At 40.6% G+C, this 15,769-nt stretch overlaps 2 long non-coding RNA genes across 2 annotated transcripts in view; one reads left to right on the forward strand and one right to left on the reverse strand.

Annotated features, from left to right (window-relative positions):
* Nucleotides 1-15,769, forward strand: part of LOC132396656 (uncharacterized) — a 201,406-nt gene that overhangs the window by 57,732 nt on the left and 127,905 nt on the right. The window lies entirely within an intron of this gene.
* Nucleotides 3,353-15,769, reverse strand: part of LOC132396657 (uncharacterized) — a 103,169-nt gene continuing 90,752 nt past the window's right edge. The window contains exon 3 of the long non-coding RNA XR_009513065.1: nucleotides 3,353-3,402. This is a non-coding gene — a long non-coding RNA (uncharacterized LOC132396657). The remainder of the gene's footprint in view (nucleotides 3,403-15,769) is intronic.

Below are 15,769 nucleotides of genomic sequence, written 5' to 3' on the forward strand. Positions count from 1 at the left end.
TGTGGCTACAAGAAACAACAAAGACTTGTGGGCAGCACATCATGGAAAGCAGCTTCCTCTCCGTGTCTCCTCCATGGACTGTCTATCTTTCTCATTCTCTTGGTAAAGCAGCCAACATAATCAAGGACTATAGGACATAGGAACTGAATTAGGCTATTTTGCCAATCGAGTCTGCTCAGTCACCTATCCCAGACATTCTTTCTTCTCGCCCTCCCAGAGGGCAGACAATACAAAAGCGTAAGACCATGTACAACCAGGCTCAAGGACAGCTTCTATCCCATTGTTATAAAACTATTGAATGGTCCACTTGTTACTATAAATGGACTCTTGACCTTACAATGTACCATGATATGGCCTTGTATTTTATTGTTATCCTGCACTGCACTCTCCCTGCACCTGTTGCACTTTATTCTGCATTCTGTTATTGTTTTCCCTTGTACTGACTCAATGCAATGATGTGATGAAATTATCTCTACGGACGGCACGCAAAATGACTTTTTTCACTCTACTTTAGTACAAGTGACAATACAAAACAATTTTGCAATTTACCAAGTGTCTTCCTTCAGGTTTTATAAATTTTAACTTCAGAATCCTAACTTACTCACTTTCAACCCAAAACATTTACCTTTCCAAATCTGTGTTCCAGATATTCTGACAGGTGAAAAGGCACCAAGCCTTTAGTCCTCAGATGTCCTTGTAATAAACTTAAGTGTTTTTTTTGCTCCAGAAAGACATCTTGTTTTGGTAGTACCAAACACAGTGTCTAGACATAACAGCAATTTCTACTCTGCCTTCAAACTTCAAACCTAAATTTCAGTTGTACAGTACAAAGCACTGCCACTATGGTGTAGTACATTCAGCAACACTAATTCGGGTCAATTTCTATGAAGCCATTAGAAACAGTCTCCAGGCCTCCTCAGCATTAGTAAGACCAAATGCGGACTAGCTGACAGCTTTGCCAAGTAATCTGTCAGCCATGGGCTTCTGGAGCTCCTGGTTGCTAGAAATGTTAATTCCCCTCCCCATTCCCATACTGACATGTCTATCCTCAGTCTCCTCCACTGCCAGGGCAGGGCTAAACACAAACTAGAAGAACGGTGCCTTATATTCCACCTGAGTAGTCTACAACTTGATAGCGTTAACACTGAACTTTCCAATTTTAGGAAAGCTGTTCTCCCTCACTTTTTTTCTCTCTTCTATATAGAATGGTTGTGGAGCAGATGCTTCCATTAGCAGGAGTCTAGGACCCAACCTAGAAATAAAGGAATATCCTTTTAAAACTGAAGTGATGAGGAATTTCTTCAGCCAGTAGATAGCATCAATGGAATTGTTGCCACAGGAAGCTGTGTAGACTGTGTAGGTTTTATTGAAGGCAGTCCTTGAATTGTCAGGGATTTAGGATTGTGGGAAGAAGGTAGGGGAATGAAGTTGAAAAAATAATCAGCCAAGATTGAATAGTGGATTCAGACTTGATGGGCTGAATAGTTTAATTTTGCTCCTTTATTTTAAGATCTCTCTATCTAGTTTTTCCTCCACCCACACCTGCCATCCCTAACTCCCCATTTTTCCCCTCCTACACACTCTTTCCTCTGGGTCCCATCCCCCTACTGCTTTCATCTGCCCACCCCACCTCCCTTATTTGGTTCCACACTTTACCTTTTCCATCATCTGCAGCTTTTTATTTTCTCCCACTAAAACCACCCAGCCTCTGTGCTATTTCTATTCTTCCCTCCCCCATCCGCCTATTACCCCTCCTTACTTGGATCCACCTATCACTTGCAAGCTCCTGTTATCCCTTTCTACTGGCCTTCTCCTCTCTAGTCCCTCTACAGGCCAAAAGTCGCAACCTAAAATGTCAACAGTCTATTTCCCTCTGCAGATACTGCCTGATGCACAAAGTTCTTCCAGCATCTTGTGCGTTGCTCCAGGTTCCAGACTGTTGTCTCTTGCATCCCCAGCTTATAACAGGGTTCAGTTCTAGAGAACTGTTCATAATTTGAACTATCACAAGTGAGTGAATGAAGTGAACCTGCTTAGCTCTCAGCTCTGCCTGCCTTGACTCATCAGACCCTAAGAGGGATGGCGGGTGGCAGGTGGAAGAAAAGGCAGAGATGGCTTCTGCCCTGCAGCAGCCAGCAAATCCAAACTGCCAATCTACCAAATACTCATCTGCATATGTTGGCTGTCCAATAGTAGAACACTTATAACCCAGGCATAACCTGTACAGTGCGGCAACCATCACAGTAGGCCTGGAACTACACCAACATGGAGTCAAACATCATGTAGAGCTGGAAGATCATCAACTCAGTGAACTTATTGGCCTCCCCATACAGAAAGATGCCCATAAGTGAACTCCAGGCTTACTCCACACTGTAGAAGTACAACCTAAGAAACACATTGAATCTTGGAGCACTGGGGAAATAAACCATAATCTAGGACTTTGTGGGGAAGAATTCCAATTTAAGGTCTTGCTTCCATTTGACATGGAAGGACTGGGTCTTGAGTAATGGACCCACAAACACTTGAAAGCTTATTGTCCAGAAAAGCCCCATGAGTGAAATTGGTGTTTTGCAGACTGTACGTATGAACTTGATGACACCACAGAGAGTGAACAACACTGAATGAAAAGACATGCACAGATTGTCAGTCTTTATGAATAAAAATTATACAGTATTTGGAGAAAATTGTACATCAGGGACAGCAACTATGCATCTCCTTAACAGTGAGAGTAATCATTGATGATGTATCTTGGGTCTGAACCGAGAAATACAAGTTAGAATACTTAATTAAATAGAAAATCATGTATGAAAATGAGAAATAGCAAAAGGAAATAAAAATATACAAAACTATACATTCTAATAACTTTCATAAACCCAGAAATGACATCATCCAATTTTAGACAACAGAGTGAAGATACTAGGATTTGGCGGGGAACAAAATACGAGCTGCCTGAGGGATCAGCAGGTCAGGCAGCATCTGTGGAGGCAAAGGGTCAATGTTTTGAGTGAAGACCTGGCATGAGTCCTAACAAAGGGTTTCAGCCAGAAACCTATCGAATCCTTTGCTTCCACGGATGTTGCCTGACCTGTTGAGTCCCTCAAGCAGTTTGTGTTTGCTACCTTACAAAGTTTTGCTTTGAAGCGTTGTCAGTTCTGGAAACACACCCATAATTTTCTCTCAACATCTCCTCACAGAAAGAAATGCAAACAAACCATTTTTAATTTGTGATACCAACTAAGGGATAAAATTTGATGGCACACCAGGGACAGCCCCTCATTCATCCTTGGTAAAGTATTGGGAAACTGATACCCACCTGAGAAAACAGAGGCAGATTTCAACCTCTTGTTCAAGACCGGCACCTTGAGCAATGCAGAATGCAGATCAAGTCTTCTGCTCATATCGCTGGAGAAAAACAAATGAGATTAACAGGGATAAAGTGAAAGCAGCCTGAAAAATGTTTAATTTAGTCTTATTTTTAAAGTCTGGAAGTAACTGAGATCCAAAGGAGTAAGACTCCACACCTGTAAGAGTCAATTTCAGGAACAGAGAGGTTAATTGTTAGTAATTAAGCTGTTAAAAACTTTACTCATGCTGAATGAAGCCTGGCAAGGTTAGTGTGTAGATATCTATTAATTGTGACAACATTACATTGAGGCAAGTGTCTCGAAGCTGACTAAAGGAGATGGCAAGGTAAAGCAACTGTTCTAGTTTTTGAGAAACAGGGCGATGAACTAACCAAGCTCCTGATTTTTCTATGAGCCCTGAAAGTTGGGGGAATTTAATATCATATTCTAATAATGATGAGCATTGATAATACCCACTACTTTAACCACAAAATTTGGGCCAGCCTATGCTGTCAAATCGCTCATCATCAGGTCTTTTCATACTTCTGTCAAAATGCTCAGCTCAACTGGTGTGAAGTGTTCTTTTTGTGCGAAAGCAAGAACATGTTGAACACAAACAGATTTATTTTCTACTTCTGAAATTCAACCCATGGGGCAAATGAAACTGAGAATGTCTCCTGACAACCACTCTCAGTATCTGTTAATGGCTATTGCACTGAGAGTGCTAAACTCTACTACCAGCCTTAATCTTGTTTATGATTTTTTTCCTGTTATGGCATGACAACTTGTTTGGCTGTCTGGTCCAATAGTGTCTCACAGCTAAACTATGCAACAGATTTTATGGCATTTCACACACTGTGATATCATTCACTTTCCTGTCTTAATCATGTTAATGGCCTTTAAAGGACACCATATCCAATTCAAAACACAGTTATAAATTGATATGCATGCTAAAATTAAATGTACAACTCTGATTACACTTGTCAAGCCTTTACGTATGCACATCATTATTCAATATTGACCTTCGCAGCTTCCCCCAAATTGGCTGCATTTAATAGTCCTTTCACCATCTACATGCTGAAAAATCAAAGAATATCAGTCTTATTGGAGAAGGAAACGTGACACTTAGATCCTGTCACAATATTTTTAACTGTTAATATATATCAAGGCAATGATATTTATTTCACACTATCTTAAACTGACAGAAAGCTTAATTATTATGACCATGCAATAATTTTCAATGCTGCCCCTTGCCTGGCATTTGCTGACCAAAAATGCTTTCAAATAAAACGATGTTTAAAATAATTCAGGAGGTAACACACACACAAAATGTTGTTCTACAATAACAAGAAATCAATCTCAAATTTCTTGGAAAACAATCAACTAACTGTCCCAAGAGTTTCTCACCACCTGCCTTGTTTACTGATTGAAAAAGGAATTCACATTGGCAGTTTACCAATTATCTGGTGGTCTCTCAGAACTTAGCAAGTTTTAAAGAATTTAAATCAATGGGTCCACCATCTCTGCAGCCATTCCTTTGTAAACCATGGGTGAAAATCATGGGGTCCTGGTGACTTATCCATCTTTAACCCTATGGGTTTGTCTAAAACTGTATCCCTTGTAATTGGGGTTTTTACAAGTTTCTCCATTCAACTGAAGTTAGCCCATCTGTAATCTCATGATACTTGCAGCGTTCTCCCAATAATTGACCAGGCTTATTCTCTAAAAGTCCAGAGGAAGTCTTTTGATATTACATGCAAATTTTCTGTCAAAAATTAATGTCCCCCTTCCTATGCACCTATGTCTTTAGCCTGTCATGGCCCTTGCCGATTTGTATCCCTACTGATCAACTTAATGTGATTTTTGCCTAATTTGTTTACCAGTAATTGTGCTTCTTTCCCCTTTCTAATTCAGATAAGTTCTGGCTGAGTGTTATGGACCAGCTACAGTACTTGAATATTTTCCAGTTCAGGTACTCAACCATCGCTTATCTTATTTTCTGGTCTTCTTTAGAGAGCTCCACATTCATACCATTTAATTGTCCAACAGAAGATAGCAGTTTTTGACCCTGTAGTGTTCATTCTCAATCTACATCTATAGGAACATAGAAAATAGGTGCAGGAGTAGGCCATTTGGCCCTTTGAGCCTGCACTGCCATTCAGTATGATCATGGCTGATCATCCAACTCAGAACCCTGTACCTGCTTTCTCTCCATAACCCCTGATCCCTTTAGTTCAAAGGCCATATCTAACTTCCTCTTAAATATAGTCAATGAACCGACCTCAACTGTTTCCTGTGGCAGAGAATTCCACAGATTCACTACTCTCTGTGTGAAGAAGTTTTTCCTCATCTCCGTCCTAAAAGGCTTCCCCTTTATCCTTAAACTGTGACCCCTTGTTCTGGACTTCCCCAACATCAGAAACAATCTTCCTGCATCTAGCCTGTCCAATCCCTTTAGAATTTTATACGTTTCAATAAGATCCCCCCTCAATCTTCTAAATTCCAGCAAGTATAAGCCTAGTCGATCCAGTCTTTCTTCATATGAAAGTCTTGCCATCCCAGGAATCAATCGGGTGAACATTCTTTGTACTCCCTCTATGGCAAGAATGTCTTTCCTCAGATTAGGGGACCAAAACTGCACACAATACTCCAGGTGTGGTCTCACCAAAGCCTTGTACAACTGCAGTAGAACCTCCCTGCTCCTATACTCGAATCCTCTTGCTATGAATGCCAACACACCATTTGCCTTTTTCACCGCCTGCTGTACCTGCATGCCCACTTTCAATGACTGCTGTACAATGACACCCAGGTCTCGTTGCACCTTCCCTTTTCCTAATCGGCCACCATTCAGATAATAATCTGTTTTCCTGTTCTTGCCACCAAAAGTGGACAACCTCACATTTATCCACATTAAATTGCATCTGCCATGAATTTTCCCACTCACCTAACCTATCCAAGTCACCCTGCATCCTCTTAGCATCCTCCTCACAGCTAACACTGCCACCCAGCTTTGTGTCATCTGTAAACTTGGAGATGCTGCATTTAATTCCCTCATCTAAATCATTAATATATATATTGTAAACAACTGGGGTCCCAGCACTGAGCCTTGTGGTACCCCACTAGTCACTGCCTGCCATTCTGAAAAGGTCCCGTTTATTCACACTCTTTGCTTCCTGTCTGCCAACCAATTCTCTATCCACATCAATACCATACCCCCAATACTGTGTGCTTTAAGTTTGCACACTAATCTCCTGTGTGGTACCTTGTCAAAAGCCTTTTGAAAATCTAAATATACCACATCCACTGGCTCTCCCCTATCCACTCTACTAGTTACATCCTCAAAAAATTCTATAAGATTCATCAGACATGATTATCCTTTCACAAATCCATACTGACTTTGTCCGATGATTTCACCGCTTTCCAAATGTGCTGTTATCACATCTTTGATAACTGACTCTAGCATTTTCCCCACCACCGATGTCAGGCTAACTAGTCTATAATTCCCCAGTTTCTCTCTCCCTCCTGTTTTAAAAAGTGGGGTTACATTAGCCACCCTCTAATCCTCAGGAACTAATCCAGAATCTAAAGAGTTTTGAAAAATTATCACTAATGCATCCACTATTTCTTGGGCTACTTCCTTAAGCACTCTGGGATGCAGACCATCTGGCCTTATCATCTATCATATTTAGGTCACTACCTCCCAGGGGGATCTTTAACCACATACCTCTTATTAATCCTTTCTCATCTCTCGTCACCAAATGTAAAATAACCTGCTCCTAGGTAGGTTACATAGCATACTGCTCTAAGAAGTAAACCCCGACACACTCCATTAATTTGTCTTTTATAATATTATTGACAATTTGGTTTGTCCAACTGATATGTAAACTAAAATCTCCCTTGAAAGTGCCCTAGCCATTTCACCATTTATGCTCTGTACAGCCAAGAGGTCACAATTTGGGAGGTCTATAAAATACTACTACCTATGCGCTCTTCCCCTGTGATTCTTGATGGCAATTCAAACTGATTCTACATTACCCTCTACTGCTATACCTCTATTATCAGAATCAGGTTTAATATCACTGGCATATGTCGTGAAATTTGTTAACTTTACAGCACCAGTACAATGAAATACACAATAAATAAATATGGAAAAACAACTGAACTATATTAAGTATATATATGTGTCTATTAAATAGTTAATTAAAGTAAGTAGTTAAAAAAAAAACAAATAAAAAAGTAGTTAGGTAGGTCATGGGTTCAATGTCCATTTAGAAATCAGATGGCAAAAGGGAAGAAGCTTTTCATGAATCACTGAGTGTGAACCTTCAGGCTTCTGTATTTCCTTCCCAACAGTAACAATGAGAAGAAGGCATGGGTGATGGGTTCCTTAATGTTGGACGCAGCCTTTCTGAGGTATCGCTCCTTGAAGATGTCTTGGATACTATGGAGGCTAGTACCCATGATGGAGTTCACTAATTTTACAAGTTTCTGCAACTTACTTCAATCTTGTTCAATAGTTCCCCCCACCTCCAAATTGATGCCAGATAGTGATGTGGCCAGTCAGTCGGATATGACAGCCCAACACCACTACAATACCTTGTTATTAACAAAGCTACATTACCTCCTTCCCTGTGCTCTGTTCTTTCGAAACATTATATAACTTGGAATATTGAACATGCAGTCCTGTTCACTCTGTGACCATGTCTCCATAATAACTATTCCCCATGAACTATAATTATATAAGACTCTGCTGTCAATTCATCTTATTGCAAATTCTATGTGCTTTGAAAGCCTACTAGGCTTTGATACATATTTTAAACACAGTATACTAGCTCTGCATTTGCTTTGTGCTGCATCATTTTATTTCACATTTTCTGTCCCAGTTTGTTCTATGAAGGGGAAATTGGCACGCTTGAATATGAACAGGAGTACTTGTGAGCATGTCAAACTAGTGCTGCATTGTTGGCCTCTAATTCCAATCTCTGCAGGTGTCTTGGCAGTGAAGAGTAGAACCTTGCACTTGCTTTGTAGACCAGGGCTGGACGACTTGTAATAGATGATGCATTTAATAATCTCCTTTCTACATGCAACTTGATTTCTACAATTAAACAGCACACTGGTCCTGCAAGGCCACTGGCAAGCTGGTTCTACACCAAATGAGGAGTGTGCCAGCAGTGTGTACCATCTCTCTGGTTCAGTCCAAGCTTCCCAATGTCACAATGTTATTCTTTGGCTTTTTAGGGAAAATAGTAAAAAGGAGAGCAATTATTGGTTTTGGTACACATGCCAGCATCATTTGTGATTCTTCTGATCATGACAACATATACTAGCTTAGAACAGGCCAGCCAGTTGGCTGGATAGCCCATATGAGATGACTGGAGTGATGAAAAGGCTGCCACCAGCACCGCAGCACTCTAACTGGCAGAGGTGGGAAATATGTTCCCATTCAAAATTATTGTAGAGGCTGGTGGAGCTCTGAGAATTTACTTAAAAAAAAAGATCCTACCCAGCTAGTAAGAGAGAAGTGTACAAGTTCCAGCAAGTCATCGCAGGGTTAACTAATAATGTTATTGTTCCTATTGGATTTCAAGATGGATGCCGTTCTATCAGCCTGCATGGCTTAAAGCAGGATCAATAGTAACAAATGCAGAAGTTACACAGCCCAAGGCAAAGGAGTGAGGAGCAGCAGAACCAATTCAACAATTCTTTCCAATGGGAAACATAGAAGCAATTGAGCAAATGGCCTTGGCATGTATTACATCATCCAATTAACCAACATTTCTTGAACACATTGGTCCAGCATTTCTTTCTGTGCAGGTGACGGCTTCCAGTATTTGTATTTAATTGATAAATGATGATTGAGCCACATTAAACAAAACTACTCCATGAATAATCTTTCAACCTTCAGGCACTTTTCTCTGAAAAAAACTGTTCCTCGGGTTTATGTTCCTCCAGTAAGTGCTAAATTGGGCCATACCAAGGTCTGATTATTCCACTTGGAAACAGACATTTTGTGTTTCAGGTTTACTCAAGTAATGAATTAGAGCTTTTAATTTAATTTATGGATGCCCTAATTTCTTTGTACTTGGTGCATGCACAAAATCATTATTATTGATTTTGGGGCTATGAAACAAGATAAATGAGGAATACAGGGAAAGTCAACTCACTGGATGCCTGACATAGAACTCTAGAGGAGACAACTAAATGCTCAGTGCAAATATGAATACATGCCAAGTAATTTCAACTCAAAGGAAGCCATTGATGAAAATGTAAAAATAATATAATGCCACCAGAGTAATTTGCTGCCAAGTCAGTAATGACTGAAAAACTGCAGACTTCAGATGACTGATTCTGGAAATAAATAGTGTTTGATTATCAAATTACATTATACAAACTTCTGCAAATCTGAAAACTTGCTTTTATCAATATGCCTTTTCCCTAACTGCTGCAGCAGTATTATTTTATTCTGCCTATAACTACTAATTCTGTTGTATTTTGTAGTCTAGGTTTATATTTCAGTAAAATGAGAGCATCATGTGAATAACTTGTTATTCACATTGTTTACCTGACTGGATTTGCTGCAGGAAATGAGTCATAGGTATAACAAATTACAGCATCAATGCAGGCTCTTTGACCCAACAGGTCCATGCCAACCGTGCTGTTCACCTCTCTAGTCTATAGTCAGTAGCACAGCAGTTAGCACCTTGTTTTACAGCACACACTATAAGATCAGGATTCCAATCCCGCTGTTGCCTGTGAGGAGTTTGTTCCCTCTCCCCGTGATCACTTGGGTTTCCTCTGGGTGCTCTGGTTTCCTCCCGCATTCCAAAGAAGTACTGTACAGTTAGGGTTAGTGACTTGTGGGCATGCTATGTCCGATTTCCTGTGCTCGGCCCCCTTCCCCCTTTGCCCACCCCTGCATCTACCTACCTAAGTGGCTCTTAAATCATATTACTGCACCCATCTCAATGGTTTCCTCTCGCAGTTCATCCCATATACTCACTGCTCTGTGTGAAAAAGTTGCCCTATAGGTCACTTTAAACTCTTTCCCCTCTCACCCCAAATCAAAGCCCTTTTTGGATATCCCAGCTCTGTGGGGAAAAAAACTGTTACCCATCCACCTTAGCCAAGGTCCTCATGATTTTATAAACCTCTATCTGTTCCAAGGAATAAAGACTGACTGGCCACCCTCTCCCTATATCTCAGCCCTTCTAGTCCTAAAGTCCCAGACCACAGTAGCATAGGATGACATTTTACAGCTTGTCAGAGTTTGGAATTTGTTTCTGGTGTCCTCTGTAAGAAGTTTGTCCGTCCTTCCTGTCCGCACATGGGTTTCCTCCAGGTGCTCCGGTTACCTCCCTAACCCACAGGCCAAAGACGTACGGCCTCGTAGTTTAATTGCTCATTGTAAATAGTCCCATGATAAGGCTGGGATTAAATAGATGGTTTGCTGGGTGGTGTGGCTCATTAGCTTGGAATGGCCATAAAAAAATCCTCCTTGAAAATCATGTCTGCACTCTTTCTAGCTGAACCACACCTTTGCTAGAACAGTGGGACTAAAACTGTACACAACTCTCCAAAAATGGCCTCAGAAATGACTGATACAACTGAAACATAATGTCTCGACTCCTATACTTACTTCCTTCACTAAGGAAGGCCAACGTGCTAAAGTGCTTTTTTTCACCACCCTGTCTAAGTTTGATGTCACCTTCAATTAACACTGTACTTGTGTTCCTGGGTCCCCCTGTTCCTTTCCATTCCCTAGTGACTGACCATTTATGGTACAAGTCCTACAATGGTTTGACTTTCCAAAATACACACTTGTCTGTATTGAAATCCAGCTGTACTCCTCTGCCCATTTCCCAACAGACCAAGAACCCCCTGTAATCTCAGATAACTTTCTTCACTATCGACAGCACCTCCTAATTTTTGTGTCAGCTGCAAATTTACTGTTCATGCTTTGAGCATTTGCACCGAAGTATTTAAATGAATGACAAATTACAAGGGTCCCAGCACTGAAGGCCCACTTCCATTCTGAGAACCAACCTCCAACCACAACCCTCTGCTTCCCATCTCCAAGCCAATCTTAAATCCAGCAAACCAGCTGCTCACTAGATTCCATGAGACCTAACCATGTCTTAGGCCTTGCTGGAGCCCAGATAGGTAACATCCATTCCCTTAGATCATCTACCTTTTTGGTTATTCTAGAAAAAACCCCAAATGGTTGGTCAACCATGCCCAAACTATCCACCACCCTAACTATCACCCAGCTTACAATGAATCAAGTGCTCAGCAATAATGGAATTTACCTTCTATTTAGAGATCACACCATTTTACAGAGGAGACACTCTACAAAGATTTTCTTCTTACTAATGTATGGCCAATGTGCAGAGAATTAACAACAACTCAAAAAATGAATTAAGATGTTTTGTTTTCGGATGAGACATAACTGATTTTCGAAACTCACCAGTAGATTGTCCTTCTGCAGAGGAAATTGCTAAGTGATCTAGTATCACCATCTGGTATGGCAGTGCCACTGCACATGATTATAGTAGGCTGCTAGTTAAAGTCTGTCCTGCGCCTTATAGGCTCATCAGACCGGTGCATCAGGCATGAAGCGACTGAGAGTACGAGACTCCCCCCGGATAGGATGCCAGTCTATCCGGGTTAACCCAGCATTTTACCGGTACCCATTTTTAGCTGGGTGGACTGGAGCAGTGTGTGGTTAAGTGCTTAAGGACGCAACATGCTGCTTCGCTGGGGCTTGTAATGTAGTAGGCTACAGAGTGTTCTAGAATTAGTTAGTTCCATGGGTACTAGTCTCCACAGTATCCAAGAAATCTACAAGGAGCTTCCATCATCAAGGACCCCCACCACCCAGGGCATGCCCTTTTACTCATTGTTTCCATCAAGAAGCAGGTACAGAAGCCTGAAGACACACAGTCAGTGATTCAGGAACAGATTCTTCCCTACTGCCATCCATTTTCTGAATGGACATTGAACCTATGAACACTACCTCACTACTTTTTTTTATGTTTGTTTTTGCACTATTTACACTAATTTAGCTATTTAGTACACACATACACACACTGTATTTACCATAATTCAGATTTTTCCCTACATTTTTCATGCATTGTATTGTCCTGCTGCTGCAAAGTTAACAAATTTTGCAACACACATCGAGGAGCGCTGCCACAAGAAAGCGGTGTCCATCTTCAAGGACCCGCACCACCCGGGCCGTGCTCTCTTCTCGCTGCTGCTATCTGGAAGGAGTTACAGGAGTCTGAAGCCCCACCCCACCTAATTCAGGATTAGTTACTATCCTTCAACTATTAGGCTCCTGAATCAGTATGGATAACTTCACTGAACTCATTCTACAACCTATGGACTCATTTCAAGGACTCTGTAACTCACGTTCTCAGTATTATTTGTTAATTATTTTTATTTATATTAGCAGGTTTGTCATTAATCGCTTTTGTGGAGTTTTTCATTGATTCTTTTGAAATCCTTTGTTTCACCTTGACTGCCCACAAGCAAATGAATCTCAGGGTAGTGACATAAACATACTTCCATAATAAATTTACTTTGAACTTTGAAATAAATACAGTAGTGAAATGCGTGAACCATTTTAACTTGGTAGAAATCAGTTTTAATAAAGCATTACCTTCCTTGATGCTACAAGAGGGAACAACTTCATGGCTTCCTCACGATGACATTCTGCGATCACGGAACAGTACAGCATAGGAACAGGCGCTTCATCCTACAATATTGTGCCAAATCAAAGCAAAAGGACAACTAAGCTAGTCTCTGATGTTTACACAATGTCTATATCCCTCCCATTTTGCTCACATTTATATACCTGTCTAAACATCTTAAAGTCCCTGATATATCCGTCTCTACCATCACAGCAGGGAGCACATTCAAGGCACTCACAATTTTCTTTCTTTTTTTAAATTTTTTTTATTGAAGTTCATCATCAAACAAACATTTCCATAAGACGTATTTCAGACATTGTACATATATATCATATAATCATACATGTCACAAATCTCCACAAAGTATCTATCTGAGGTATAAAAAAACTTGCCTCACACACCTCCTTTACCCCACTTTAAATGCATGCCCTATAGTATTAGACATTTCAAGTTTGGGAATAGGATACTGTCTCTCTGCTTTATTTATGCCTCTCATAATTGTATAAATCTCTATCAGATCTGCCCTCAGCAACTGCCATCCCAGAGAAAACAACCCAAGTCTGTCCAACCTCTTGTTGTAGCAAATGCCCTCTAATCCAGGCAGCATCCTGGTAAACCTCTTCTGCACCCTCTGCAAACCCTCAACATCTTTCCTGTAATGAGGTGAATAGAGCTGTATGCAATACTGCAGATGTGACCTAACTAGAGTTTGATAAAGCTGTAACATAACTTCTTGACTTTTGAACTCAGTGCCTCAACTCAAAACGACAAGCATCCCATATGCCTTCTTATCCACTCTATCAAACTGCATAGCCACTTCAAAGGAGCTAGGAGCTTGGACCCCAAGATCCCTCTGCTCATCAACACTGTTAAGGGTCTTGCTCTTAAGTGTACTGTCTCTTTACATTTGACCTACCAAGATGCAACACTTCATATTAGGCTGGGTTAAACTCAGTCTGCCATTTCTGCACCATATCTGCAATTGATCTATATCCCTCTATATTCTTTACCAGTATCTACACTATCCACAACACCAACAATCTTCGTATCAAAGTTCAAAGCAAATTTTTTATTAAAATACATATATGTCACAATCAGGTTTAGTATCAGTGGAATATGTTGCAAAATTTTTACTTTGTGACAGTGCAATAAAAATTATAAATTACAATAACCATACATTAAAAAATATATTAAATAAGTCGTGGAAAAAGAGGCGAAAAATCCCGAGGAAGTGCTTATGAGTTAATTTTCCAATCAGAAATCTGATGGTGGAGGAGAAGAAACTGTTCTTGACATGTTGACTGTGTGTCTTCAGGCTCTTGTACCTCCTCCTTGATGATAGAAATGAGAAGGGGGCATGTCCTGGGTGACAAGGATCCTTCATGATGGATACCACCTTTTTGAGGTGTCGCATTTTGAAAGCTGGGGAGGCTAGTGCCTATGATGGAGCTGGCTGAGTTTACAACTGTCTGCAGCTTTTCCTGATCCTGTGCACTGGCCCCTCCACACCAGAAGACGATGCAACCAGTTAGAATGCTCCCCACGGTACATCTCTAGAAAGTCGTGAGTGTCTTTAGTGACATACCAATTTTCCTCAAACTTCTAATGAAATATATATAACTTTTGTACCTCCTTTGTAATTGCATCAATATGCTGGGCCTCAGAGATAGATACAACTGTATACAACCCAGAGATTCACTTTCTCACAGGCATCCACAGTAAATACAAGAAACACAATAGAATCAATGAAAGACAGTGCCCAATAGTACAGACAACAATCTATGTGCTAAAGGCAACAAAAATATTCAAATACAAAAATAATACTATTGTTAATAATAATAATAAATAAATAAGCAATAAATATCGAGAACATAAGATGAAGAGTCCTTGAAAAGATAGACTTACTAAACCACCCATCTACATTTCATCCAGGTCATTGATACACATCACAGTACAGATCTGTGAATAGCACCACGTGCGTCAGAGACCTCCAGCGACAGTAAGTCCCTTCAGCACCACACTCTGCCTTCTATGGGCAAGCCGGTTCTGAATCCAAGTTACCAATTCACCACTGATTCCATTTATCTTAATGTTTTACATGAGTATCCCATGACAGACTTTGTAAAACACTTCACTAAAATCCATGTACACAACATCCACAGCTCTACCTTCATCGATCACCCTCCTCACCTCATCAAAAAAACTCGATGAAGTTAGTAAGACATGACTTGCTCCCTGCAAAGCCATGCTGGCTCTCCCTAATTAGGCCATGATTTTCTAAATCCTCATATATCCTATCCCTAAGAATTGTCTCCTGTAACTTCACTATCGCTGACATGAGACTCACCTGTCTATTGTTTCCAGGATTGTCTCTGGTTCCCTTCTTGAACAATGGAACAACATTAGATACTTTCCAGTCCTCCAGGACCTCGCTTGTGGCTAGGGAGGACACAAAGATATTGGTCGAGGCCCCAGTAATCTTTTCACTTGACTCGCTCAATAAACTAGGGTATATCCCATCAGGCCAAGAGGACTTATCTCCTTAATGCTCTTTAAGAGGCCCAAAAGTACCTCCCCCTTTACTTCAAAATGCCCTAGCATATTAGTACTCTTGGTACTGACTTCCCTATCCTCCATGTCCTTCTCGTTGGTAAATGCTGATGTAAAGTACTCATTGAGAAACTCACCCTCATCAGCTACATCTTTAATACAATCCTATCAGAGTGATTG

The sequence above is a fragment of the Hypanus sabinus genome, chromosome 7 (assembly GCF_030144855.1).
Source record: "Hypanus sabinus isolate sHypSab1 chromosome 7, sHypSab1.hap1, whole genome shotgun sequence".
Lineage (NCBI taxonomy): Eukaryota > Metazoa > Chordata > Chondrichthyes > Myliobatiformes > Dasyatidae > Hypanus > Hypanus sabinus.